The sequence below is a fragment of the Pteropus alecto genome, unplaced genomic scaffold (assembly GCF_000325575.1).
Source record: "Pteropus alecto unplaced genomic scaffold, ASM32557v1 scaffold81, whole genome shotgun sequence".
Taxonomy (NCBI): domain Eukaryota; kingdom Metazoa; phylum Chordata; class Mammalia; order Chiroptera; family Pteropodidae; genus Pteropus; species Pteropus alecto.
The window spans coordinates 6,877,113-6,890,219 of NW_006433378.1; the positions used below are offsets into that span (position 1 = coordinate 6,877,113).

General features: G+C 39.8%; 1 protein-coding gene and 1 pseudogene across 5 annotated transcripts in view; both read right to left on the minus strand.

Moving 5' to 3' along the window:
- KCNAB1 (potassium voltage-gated channel subfamily A member regulatory beta subunit 1) overlaps window positions 1-13,107 on the minus strand; it is a 314,248-nt gene that overhangs the window by 113,600 nt on the left and 187,541 nt on the right. The window lies entirely within an intron of this gene.
- On the minus strand, window positions 4,657-4,775 carry LOC112476864 (annotated as a pseudogene).

A 13,107-nucleotide genomic window follows, 5' to 3' on the forward strand; every position in this document is an offset into this window, starting at 1 on the left:
TTTGCAAGAAGTTTTCGGATTAGTTCCTAGAAATTTAGAGTCAAACCTGTGGCCCAAGGGACATCAGTTTGTACATCATTATAGGGTCCATGTTTAATCCCATTCCTGGCTCCATTTTTGGTTACCACTCTTGATTTTCTTGACTGAAATAATGCATGGTATGGATGAATGAGTGAATGAGGGACAAATGAATGAAATTTCTCAAACTAAGTCAAGAAATAATTCTTTCAGCTAAACAAATAATGCTCAGGAGTTGGACAATCTCACCACAATTTCATAGAACAAAGAGAATTCTAAATAAGGCTAACTCATTTCCTTGACATTTATATATTTTCAGACATAAGTAGATATATTGATTTTCAGACTTAACACTGAATGGATCTAAATGCTATAAAAAACCAAACAAACAGAAAAACAACCACTCCAACAAGAATCAAAACTAAGTAACCAACACACCAGGTAGGTTTAGAAAATGTGTCACAGGCCAAAACCCACTTGCGTCCTGTCCTCTTTTGTGTGTCTTGCTTTCTGTGGATATAACATAAAAGAAGATGCCAAGGTGGTTGTGTTATTGGATTCCGCCAGTGGCTGCTGATGCGACCAAACCCTGAGATCTACATACACGCAGGTTGTTCTTTCTTTAAGAACTCCAGTATATGCAAAGATTTTCCTGAGAAATCTCTTGCTATTTCACTGTGCATGGTTATTTAGAAAGAACCATCATAACAGAGAGCAAAGAAAGAACCCTAAATCTGGAAGGGAGATACATAAATTTTGTCCTTCTTAGCTAGAGACCATACATCTTCAGTTTGGGCTCCGATTATACCTGTTGTTTGGTGCACAGTTATTTGTGGGACCACTCCTCCTTCTACTTTAAAAAGTGTCCTACTTTGGGTGATCAATTTTGTCGTCACCCTAATGTAATCCAGTTGCTAGCTATGTGACTTTTAGCCACAGACTGGAAGGAAAATAGAACCCCCTCCTGCAGGAGACAGGAAGAGAGGAAAAGAAATTAGTCAGAAGTGAGTGTCCAGGGTCACCCCTTCCCACTTTCCGCTACTCGCCCACTCGGGCAAGACTGTCCAGAGGATGAGGAGAGATTAAAAATAACCAGATGTTTGTGTGAATCTCAGACTGAATATGCACCCCTTAGGCCCCAAGGTACCCAGGAGAATGCAAGCCCTGAGGAGAAGCTTCACCCTCAGGTGGCTGGCAGAGCAGGACAGCATGGTGGCCTGGAAGTTTCCTAAGCTTCCTCCCCCTCACTGATACCATTTTGGGAAGAAGGAAGGGGAATGGAGGAGAGAGAGAGAGAGTCCTGATGGAGAGTTTGACCCTTGAAATCAAAAGAGACAGTATTAGCTTTGAATGGGATGTTTTAAGTGCCCCCTCACCTCCCATCAGCAATAACAGAGACTTTAGAGAAAAATAAGATCAGTTTTAGGAAACCAAGAAATGTCTTCTCCTGCATGTAAGTGGTGGCGGGTAAATATCATTCCACCTACACTTACATCCTCGGAGCTCAGCACAGGGCCAGGGGCAGAGTAGACCCTCAACAATTGTTTGTTAAATGGAGATTCCAACTTCAAATCATTAAAAAATATATAAAAAACCCTGGACTATACTAGTATAATTTTGCAGAAATATTAAAACACTCTCTGAAATAATATCCATAGCTATCATTACCATAACAGGGAGGTAACAAAATCAACCAAAGAATTTAGAAAATCATCTTTGTCAACTACTGTGCTTTAGATAGTGCTTTATCCCCCCATAGTATCATATTACAAGCTGGTGTCTAATATTACAGGGGGTTAGCCTTCCTTTATGGCACTTTACTTAGGCTATTGCCAGAAGCAAGCTAACAGATAATGGTCTCTATTGATCTAACTCTGTTAAGAAAACCCCATATTGAATAATTATGCATCATTGCCTCATCCGTCTTCACAGTAAGGGGAAATACACTCTAGATTTATCATTAAAATAGCAGGTGTTGAAGGAATGTGAATTCAGTTATTGCAACCCTATTTATTTAACTCTGTGCAATATAATGATAATTACATAACTTTCCCTAAAATAAATATTTTCAATGAAAATACTGATAGGTCGAAAGCATATGTTTATGAAGAGAGCTTGTCATGTGAAGTTTGTTTTTCTTTTCTCTTGGTGGACAGAAAAATATATCTCTTAGATTAAAATATAAATATATTGTTCTATATTTAGAGACATTAGATTATGGTATTACTTAATATTGGTCTCATGGGGATTATGAAACACTATGATTATTGCATTTCTTAACATGTTACCACCCACAACACTTTTTCTTTTCTTTTTTTAAGTCAAACTGCAATTTGCTTTTCCAAACACTTTTTTTACTTGTGTAAAAAATAAAGTTGAAAATCTTTGGGGAGATTCTGCCCTTTTCTCTTAATCATGCCTTGCCAAGCAGTCATTCTTTTACAAATGTAGAGAAAAACGTGTTTTGGAATGAGCTTTACATTTAATTTGGCTCATTTTGAAGAAAGTATTTTGAAAACTGGCTATACGCCTTTGTTGCTGTTTTGCAAAGAATGCGGATTCCATTGGGTGGCTGGGGCCTTGGTGTGGTGAATTGCTCCCTGAAGGGAAAGCGAGTCTAATTGTTAGACAAAGAGAACAGAAATCGGGACTCAGACCCTCCCGGCAGATTAAATGAATGAACTTGGACACTGATGGGTCAAAGCAGACTCATTTCAATGCCAGGATGTAACCATTAGCTAAAGCACCCTTAACTTGGATTCCTCTGCCTCCTTATAAAAATAGAAAAAAAAAAAAAAAAAAGACAACCGAGACCTAATTCAGTGACTCATTAAGTACATTTTCAACATCAAGGACTAGTCCAATCATAGAACATCAGATGCAGAGCTGCCGGTGAAATCCAATTTGCAGCTGGTTCACCCAGGATTTATCTGGTTTGCACATACGTGTGTGCATAAAGCAGAACTAACATCTAAAACATGGCCAATATCTGTGGTAGGGAAGAAGAGCTAGCAGTGAAGGACACGTTCTTAATAATGTTTCTGTTTTATATTCTATTTCAGCTTGAGGTTTTCTGTTTATTTACAGAATATCCTATAATTTGATTCAAGATATTTGTAGAGAAGCAGTGATTGAGTCTGAGGTCCTCCACATTCAGATCTGGGGATTGGGCCACCTATAAATAAGAATTATATAAGTCCCGCAGAGAAGAGATTTCCTAATTAGGAAACCTGAAAGATTCATAAGTTCTTTCTGTTCAGTCATTCACAGAGGATTAATCGAGTAGCCCTTGGGTATCCCTGTGTCAGGTTCTGGGGTATAGAGGCAAGGGGGACAATAAGTAGACAAGAATCAGTCTATGACAGTTGTGAGTTCACGACAAAGCTATGTAGGAGGTGGGTTGGGAGCAGAGATGTGGGATGGGAGAGATGCGGGATGGTAGCAGAGATGTGGACCTCTGCTTGCTGGTGTCTGAAAGGAGCTTCTCAGGAAAGGAGGATCCAAGCTAAGACGTAAGGAGAGAGGAGGTGTTCACCAGGTAAAGAAATGGGAGCAGGTGTTCCAGGGAAACCAAATTGAGTAGAGAGACAAACAAAGAGGTACATGGCGTGGTTAACAGATGGACAGCGTGTCCAAGTAGAGTTGGGGATCTTAAAACAGGGCAAGAAAGGTCAACTGGGACTAGAGTGAGAAAGGCTTGAATGCCATGTTTGATAAATTTAAAATGTAACCCGTGGGTGACGTGGAGCTATCAGAGTATTTAAGCAAAGATAAAATATCATCCAATTTGCATTTCAGAAAGATACTGACAGCAGTGTGGAGGGTGGATTGGAGGAGGCAGTGATTGGAGGAGGGAGGGAGATCAATCAGGAGATGATTTCTGTAGTCTAAAGAAGAAAGTATCAGTGTAAATTAGAGCAGCTGCCTTTGATTGACAAGAGGTCTGTAAGGGACCTGAAGTACAACAGCTGTTATCTTTGCAGCAGACTGCAGAGTTTTATAGACTAAAAACATTGCTGGCGTGCTTGATGAATGAAGGGTGACCAACCTAAGAAACATCCTCGGTAAATATAAACATTTTTCAGCATTAATGTCAAACTTTTGTAACCTTTTCTCCTCTTTTCTATGTCTCTGACAGATGACTTATTTTCCTCCTTAGGAACATTGAAAGCAGATTAAAAGCTCACATTTGAGAATCATGTGAAGAATTGATTATGCTTTGGCCTTGACTCTCAGATGCTTAGAACTGTGGCCACCTCCTCAGGGAGGGGCTCCCCTTACATGTAGGTGCATGAGGAACATGGCATGATCTCTGTGGGGTATAGAGAATGACAGACAGTGCTGGTAACTGAGCTCAATGATGGAGGCCAAAAAACCGAAGGAAGAATTACGGTTGAGAAAGTGGGGCAGTAATAGGATATGATTTCTGAAGTGGGTAATTGCAGAACGTTTTACAATTGCATGATTTTCATTTTTCTTCCTTTAGTGATGGGAATTCTATTCTTCCAGTGGTAAGACCTACTCACCTCAAAAATTTTTTTTTTTAGGTGAGGCAACCTTTGGTTGACCTCACAGATTGAAAGGACCTTGTCAGCTTACAATCTCTTATTTTATTTTTTATTTATTTTTTAGATTTTACGCCTACAGCACTTGGTCTTTCTAGGTGGTCTCCCAACCAAGTACTAACCAGGCCCGACTCTGCTTAGCTTCCAAGATCAGACAGGATGGGGCATGTTCAGGGTAGCATGGCCGTAGACTCACCTCTTAAATTTTACTTTGTGGCCTGCCCTTTCAAGGCAACTTCTATTCAGTAAGAATGGCTTGTGACATCACTGCAAGGGTTATGTTTAGTGCCCTGTTCAGAATGCATGTCCATCTCTGTCAAATTGGGAATCTCTTCTGGCTGGTCACGGTTTCATAGGCCGTGTCGGCAGGACTGAGAGAGCATACACACATCTCCCTCCGGATGACTCTGCCACACCCTGTCATTACCAGCTGCTCGCTGTATAATTTAGTTTCTCCACTCCATAGTTTGTCTTCACAGGAATACTGAAAACTCCCCGCAGAGGACAACCCTATCTTAAATTTCTCTGCCTATAATGGGGCCTCAGCATATGCCTGGTAAGAGTTATTGCGTGGGCTCCCTGAAAATCCACATGATGGCCCAGGTTCTGCTGTCACACAGACCCTGGGCTTTCTCCACCACCTCTTTACCATACCTCCATCTGCATCCTGAAATGAAAACCTGGCTTTTTCTGCAAAGAACTTTTCCCAAGGCGTTCGTGGGTGGCCATTCCATACGGTACACCTACCATGACTGAAACGCTGGGCAGACTGTGAAATCCTTGCAAACCAGAAACCTCCAGGGTTTCTTGTATTTATTAGCAAGAGGGGAAAATGCAGGCAGCTGGTGCACCTTTTACATCCAAGAAAATAATCATGGAAAGCATGAGTGTAAGTTTTAGAAATTCGTCACTCAAATGTCCCTTAGATGCCCACAGGGTCAACGTGTATGAAAGAGAAAGGCATTAAAGAGAGAAGGCATGGTGGGCAGGAGACTGGTGGGAAATAAAAAGCAACCCAGAGCATGTGTCTAGGTAGGTCCTGGGTGGCTAGGGTGACTGCTCAGTCTTAAAACAAATCAGCCATTTCTCAGTGCTATGGGGCAGCGGTCTCGAAAATGGATTTTTGTGCCCCATAAGACAACCCACTGTGGTATGGGAAAGAAAATTAGAAGTGCTCATATTTGCATTTTTAATGTCTTTTAAAATGTCTACTTTTTTAATACTTTATATTTACTATAATATTAGCCTAGCAGTAGATGCACATCTTTAAGAAAGAAATACTTGTTTATTGTAAGTGCCTGGTTTTCCCATGCACTCAGTGAAAAAGCTTTGGAGGTGTCTGCTGTGGTACATTAAAGGTCTTATTTTCAAAGGCTTACATTCTAGGCAGGGAGCTGAAAATATGTATATACATAAACATACACTCTGTGGTTGTTGTTCCCCAGGTACACACACACACACACGCACACACACACACGCACACACACACACACACACGCACGCACGAGGAGCATGGTAATGGTTCTCAAAGATCAGGACAGATGTAGGAAAAAGAGTGAGTAGAATGGAGGAGAAGAACAAACAGCATTCCTCTTCCCTCGTAACAGGATGACTCTCTGGGGGGTGAGGAGGTTATTCTTGTGTGGATGGGATTCTTAATAAACCAGAGGAAAGGAGTTTTAATGTCTATGTGAAAGGAAATGGGAAGGAGACACAGACATCTTCGTACAGGCTGTCAGTAACCAAGCCATTACAGTTCCCCAAGAGGCAGGGAATGTAGTTATAAAGCAGAAGGAAGGAATGAAAAATATTGATAATTTCAGTTCTTCACAAAGGCAGCTTGGCTTCCCATAGAAGCTGTTTTCAAGATTTTTCTTCAAGTTAGTACAAACTAAACGTATAAACAGTTCAGAAGTTTGCAAAGAAATTTAAATATGCCCAGCAGGTACCCAGGTACCCCTAGTTATCTTTACTGAGAACTTGTGTCCAGCTCTTCGCATACATTATTTCATTTACTTCTTATGAATAACAACTGAGAGTCGGTATCTCTCCCATTTTTCAGAGAACACTAAGTCACAGAGCGTTTCAATGACTGATGCAAGATCTCTTAGCTAGAAGTGTCAAAGTGAGAATCCCAGCGAAATCTGCTCAACTCTGTCATGCTACACAATTTTCAAATGCTTTGTTAAGGGACACCTAGCTTCTGACTACCCTGGTAGCCTCGAGCACAGTGGCGATTCCTATTCCTCAGCTCAATATTTTTACATGTACAAATCGATATACTCTAGTAAATACCACCAGATCAGCAGCCAGCAGTCATCCCAAATGTTTTATTATTCTACCATATGTGTTTGATTGTGTCATTACGTCTCCTGTCCTAATTAAGATGAAAGGAATCTGAATTGAAGTAACTGGTAATGTGAATGCCAGAGCCACTAAAATAGAATCCCCATGGACCTCAGGCTTCCCAGCTCCAATGCTGCTTGTATAAACTTCCTGAATGACTACATATCTGCTGTCTGCTCCCACTTTTAGAATAATTATTTGTCATTGAAAATGTTGGAAAATGAAAATTGCTGGCAAATATATACTCAGGAAGACAACGCTTACCCAGAAAACTTGGGGCAGTAGAAATTATATGTTTTATTAAATTGTGTATTTGCCAGAAAGCTTTAGACCCCTCTACAATGTTCGTTTGGTTCTGTAATTGATGGGAGGTCTTGGAATCAAGGCAGCTGAGAAGAATAAGTGGAGATATCGAATATTGTATCTGGATGATTGATTATGATGTGTTGTGACTGAGCTCTGTGCTAAATAAGAACACATATAAGCAAATCTTGGTAAGGAATGTTTGCTTTGCTCTGGTAGAAAAGATGCGTTTTAAGGAGAATGAAAGTAGTTGCCCTGTTCAATATTTATATTTTGAATTTTAATTTTATAGATTTGTGGGATTTTATACGAAATTAAGCAAAAGAAAGTTTCTAACTTCTTTTTAGAATTTGCATAGTCTACATGTCAAAATAAGTCAATCTGAGTTAGTTCTACCTGCCTGCAAAGAGCTAGATTAGTGCTAGCTATCCATGAAAAATTATTTGGGGCCAATAAGTATGTTAGAATAACTAAATCTCTTTTTAGAGAAACAAAACAAAACAAAACAAAACAAGCTTTGTTCAAAGGGGACAGCTCTTCAAAGTCACCTAAAACGAGGTTTACATAGCCAGATGGTTTCACCAAAACCTTCTGGGTTCACGATATTGTTTAACCTTCTGATTGCTCATCATGCGCACATTGTCCCTAACCTTTGAAATGATAATAATTTAGTTCAGTAAAATCACCATACTTGGGCAGGACAGAGCGCGTGTTTTCCACATATAGTAATAAGGTATAATGTAGGAAGGAAGGGGGCTTTTTTTCCTGAATACTCAAGGCATCAGTCCCTTCACAGTCACAAGTCTGTCCCTAGCTAACCACTCTTGTAGACATCTATGCACCATTGGTAATATTCGTACATATTTAAAATATGGAAAGAGAGAACTTCCTAAAATGATATATTCTGCTTTGGGAATGTTTACCTTAAATTCAGAATCTATTCTTTTCGTAGGAGAAAGAGAAAACGATAAAAATCGCAACACCAGCTTCCTTTCGCAAACGGCTGGAACCCAAAGGTCTTCACAAATCAAAATGTCTGGCTTTGAGTCTGCAAGTTATAATGTGGCCGAAAACTTATTGATTAAGCACAAAAAGAGAAAAACAAGGCATTTGTCTTGATAAATGAAAATTGAACCATGGCGAGCATTTGTATCTGGAAAGAACAAGCATAACGCTCTTAGGGTTAAAGAGTGCAAATTCATTACTTCAACATTTTGAACAAAGAAGCTTAAGAAGACTAATTTAGGAAAGTTCTACTTTATATCTGAATGTTATATGAACTAGAATGGCAGAATACTAACAAGAGCTTGCATGTAAAACAGCTCACAGATTGCTGTCTTTGGTTATTTAAGAATATTTCGATATTTGCAGTGAGCAGCTTTCAATAACACTAGATGATTGACATATAATTATTAAGTTCATTTATATCCTGGGCCATTTCCAAGTTTCATTGAATGCTGGAGCAGGAACTCCTACTGCGTTCTTTCCGGAACTTGAAGAGAACAGAATCAAGCTGGTAAACAAAAATATGCAAAACTGGAAATTAATTGGTAGTTACAAGAATTAGTGTAGAGACTGGTTGGGGCACTGTGCTTAGGGTGACACAGAGGCTGAACAGGTTAAGAATATGTGTCAAATTCCTCTTTGTGATTTGGCCTCAAACATTCTTCTTCTTTTTTTTTTTTTTCCTTTCTAGCCTCACAGGGCTTGTCTTCACTGTGTTCAGTGAAGGTAAGAAGTTGACAAACGGTTGTGGAGGCAGCTTCCTCCTTTGCACAAGTCAGCTGAGGAAGAAGCTTCTCTTCACCTCCCCTCCGCCCAGAATCAACATCGTGTGATTTCCCCGAGGGCCAGAACACTTCCGAAGCATCTTAGTTTAACTTCCCCCGCCACTTCTGGTCCCTACCTTTGAAAATAGACTCCGCTCCTGTAGGCTCATTTTTAGAACATGGCAGAATCAGCATTTGTCTGATTCCAATTCCCTCTCTACAGTTGAGCTCCACTCTAGAAGATTCCAGGAGAGATGGCGAGGCTAATAAAAATGGAGTGTTTATTTCCAGGTTTTTCTCACCCGGCATAAGCCAAATCTTGCCTCTGTAAAACAGCAACTGTGCATTTGTACAGCACTGTCTCATTTGGACCCACTATATTCATAATTCTCATTTAACGGGGGTGGGGTAGGTATTGTTCTTGTCTCATGGATGTCTATCTAATCAACACTCCAGAGGTTAACTGACTTCACAGAGAAGAGATGGAGAGACGGAGTCCAGCCTCAAACCCAAGTCATCCAATTCCTGGGCTTGGGTTCTCTCCCTAAGCTATGGTGCCACTCTCAGCTGGTGACAAAAAGGTCTTAAAGATAAGAAAAATTCTTTTCTCTTTAGCACTTTCTTCCTGGTACTGCTGTGGTAACGATTTTCAGCTTGGCAATTTAAGATGGGTTCCGATTTCTGCAAATGAATAGATTACTCACATATTCCTTAACCAGGTCAAGCTACTTTCTATTGAGCATCTCTTCGATTCTCCCTAGAATGAGGGAGTGGAGAGAGAAATAAGACCTCATATATTCTGTCACATATTATCTGTTATTATTTAATTTATAAGTATTTATTAAGAAGAGAATATGTGTCCTCTGCTGTATCACACAAGAATGGGAAGTGTATTCCTTGCTTTGAAGAAGATTATCTGGTACCAATAGGAACTGAAGAATACTTTTTGAATTGATTTGAATAAGATACTGACCAACTTGCCCCGAAGATGATGCTAATGAGGAGCCCCAAAGAGTTTCTTGGCAAAGGCAGCATATTTGGAATAAGTATGTGGCCCATCACAAGTAACTACTTTGAAAGACTTCACCTCAGTGTACAGGTTCTAGTTTGCTTTTTTGTTTGAGAAAGAAAAATATCAAACTACCGCCTGGTCATAGTGGAGTATGTAATTCAGAAAAGCGATCCAACATGAAGAGAATGAAAAAGCAGGACGGAATGAAAGCACATATGTTTGAAGGTATCAGAAGGTAAGAGGTCAGTGTAGGATCACAGAACCAAGGTGGGGAGAAGCGGGAAACCCAGAGCAGTAGCTAGGACTGGGCAGCTGCTCTGCTCCTGGGGGCTCCCGCTGATTATCAAAGGAAAGGCTGACAGGCTGAACATCACTTTGGACATTCTTCCCAGGCTGGGGGACAAAACACGAGGCCTGGATGATGACAGGCGGCTTGGTAAACTCCCTAAATTTGGTTTTGGATCCTGACTAACTAAACCCCAGAAGCAAGTGTGAATCAGAAGTAGATTGGTTCATGGAGAAACTGCAGCCTGGTTTTAAATCCTCTCAAGCCCTGAAATCAGATCTATATGATTAGTTGCTTTCCTAACACCTGAGAAGCATGGGAAAACTCCAAGCCTGGATGGCTTTATTAGCGTATTCTATCCAATATTGCAGGGAGAAATAACACCCACCCATCATTCTAGAGAATAGAAAAAGAACATTCCTCCTTCTTGTGAGGACAACATGACCTTGATGTCAACACTGGACAAGGACATTGTGAAAAAGGAAAATTACTGGCCAATCTCATTTTCGAACATAGATGTTAAGATCCTAAGGAAAATATTAGCAATTAAGCCCAGAAAAATATGTAAAGAACCCATATATCATGATCCCGTTGAATTCATATCAGGAGTTAAGGATGGTTTAACATTTGATAATACAAGAAGAGAATCCTATGATCATTCCAATGAGTACGGCAACATTGTTTATATGATCATCTATACATAATGAAACAAAAACATAGCAAACTAGGAATAAAACGGAACTTCTCTTATCCGATAAAGGGCACCTCAAAAATCCTACAGCAAATATCATATTCATTGGTGAAACGTTGAAAGCTTTCCCTTTGAGACTGGGAATAAGAAAAAGCTGCCCATTATTGTGATAATACTCAATATTGTATTGACTGAACCCATACAGTAAACCTAGAAATAAATGTATAAGGATTAGACATGAGCAAATGAATGATAACCTGGAGCCCAGAAATAGAAGAGAGTCTTTCTAAAACAAAAGAGTATGGAGTCAGTTTGGCTTGAAACCTCCCTTTTACAATGGGACACAAATACAAACTAGCATTTTTTAAAAATTGTTTTAGGGGAGAATTAATTCCTTCATTAAATACTTGTGTGCTGAGTGCCTACTCTAAGCCCTGAAAATACAGCAATAAGTAAAACAAAGCCTTTTTCATTCCGGTTAGAGAGACAGACAATAAACAAGTGATCAGATAAATAGACCACATCATTTCAAAAAACAGTACAGTGAAGCGGCTAGGCGTAGGAGAGTGGCAGGAGTGAGAGGTCACTTTAGACTGGTGGCTGGGACGTCCTCTCTGAGGAGGTGAATATGAGCAGTGACCTGAATGAGAATTCATGTTGAATAGCAAGAACCCTTCAGTCCTTTCCTCTAAACGAATTAATGTCTTCCTTATGAGAGTAGTGGGCACGGCCTTTAATAAAAATAAAAAAATAAAAATAACACCTATTGACAAGGTTGCTTTATTTCTGGAGATCACAGTATTTTCCTTTTCATGATCCATAAGTTATGGGGCATCTGCCAACTACAAAGGCTGAGATATCGGTTAATTATCATTTTTGTGGAGCTCTTTCTCTTTTTCCGTGTGCCATGACTCTCCACTGCTCCTTCCACCATCTAAGTCACATGCCTTTTAGGGAAAAAAATGCCATTAGGGCTACTTGACTCTCAGACAGCTCTGGAGAAAAAATGACTTGGTCTGCCAATGTCCAAGGCAGGTCTAGAACTCCATTCCATTAGAGTTCACCCCTGCCCCTCCCCGACCCCACAGGTGTTAGGATGTGCCTAGAATCCTTGTCCTTTGGCTGGGAATTCTCCTCCAGCAGCTTGTAGAGCTGTTAACCCAGGACTAAGCAATTTCAAAGGCAGTTACTCAGGAGAGGTGAGTAAATGAAGCACTTTCCTCAAATTACGGAAGTTCTGTTAGTTCTCTTAAAGCAGCATAATTTGTTCCCCTCAAAGCTTCTCTTTTCTCAGTTTTGCTGAATTTTCAGAAATTACAAAACAAAGAAATTATAAAGTATAAAAGGAAAAATCCTGCCACCAGGACAGGGGAGCGGATGAAGATTGAATATCCCTGTACCATGTTAGGAACTTATCATGTCAAGTTTAGGTTAATCTTTGATCTAGATATGATTATCCTTATTTCATAGTTGAGAGGAAACATGTTCAGAGAGGTGAAGGTAAAGTCAACAGCCCAAGGCCACAGCAGTAGAAAACTACAGAAGTGAGATTTCAATCTGGGTATTCAAATTCTAGCTGAATTGCAGCAGCTATTTCTTGCCATCCTGCCATATTGTTTTCCTGACCTTCAGAAATTGCTGCTTCAGAATGGCTATCTAATTTTTTGTATTTCTTAAGATGATAAAGGTGAAAATATTCTTTTTTCTTTTTTTTTTTTCAAGCCAGAGGATCATCCCACCTTTGCTGCCATGAGTATCAGATGGAACCAACATCTAAATTGGAAGTCTGCCCTGATGACATTCTCCAGCTTTAGACATTTACAGATTGCTCCTGTTTTGTAAACACTTGCAACTGGGGAGTGTGGAGAAAGCATTTTCAATACTGTACAGAGAGCCAACAAAGAAAAATGGAGTTTATTAGCTGCTAAGGGAAAAAGTTCAAATACCCTTTTTTAAAAAAGAGTCTAAGATAATCAAATAGGCCTTCGATGTAGAAGCTTTCATTTTATAGACATGTTAATCTGGAAGAATCATGAGCATGCTGCCTTTAAAAATCTGTAGTTTTTCTAAAAGTCAAGAAATGCTTAGACTGCTAAAATGTGCTTCCTCTGTGCTCA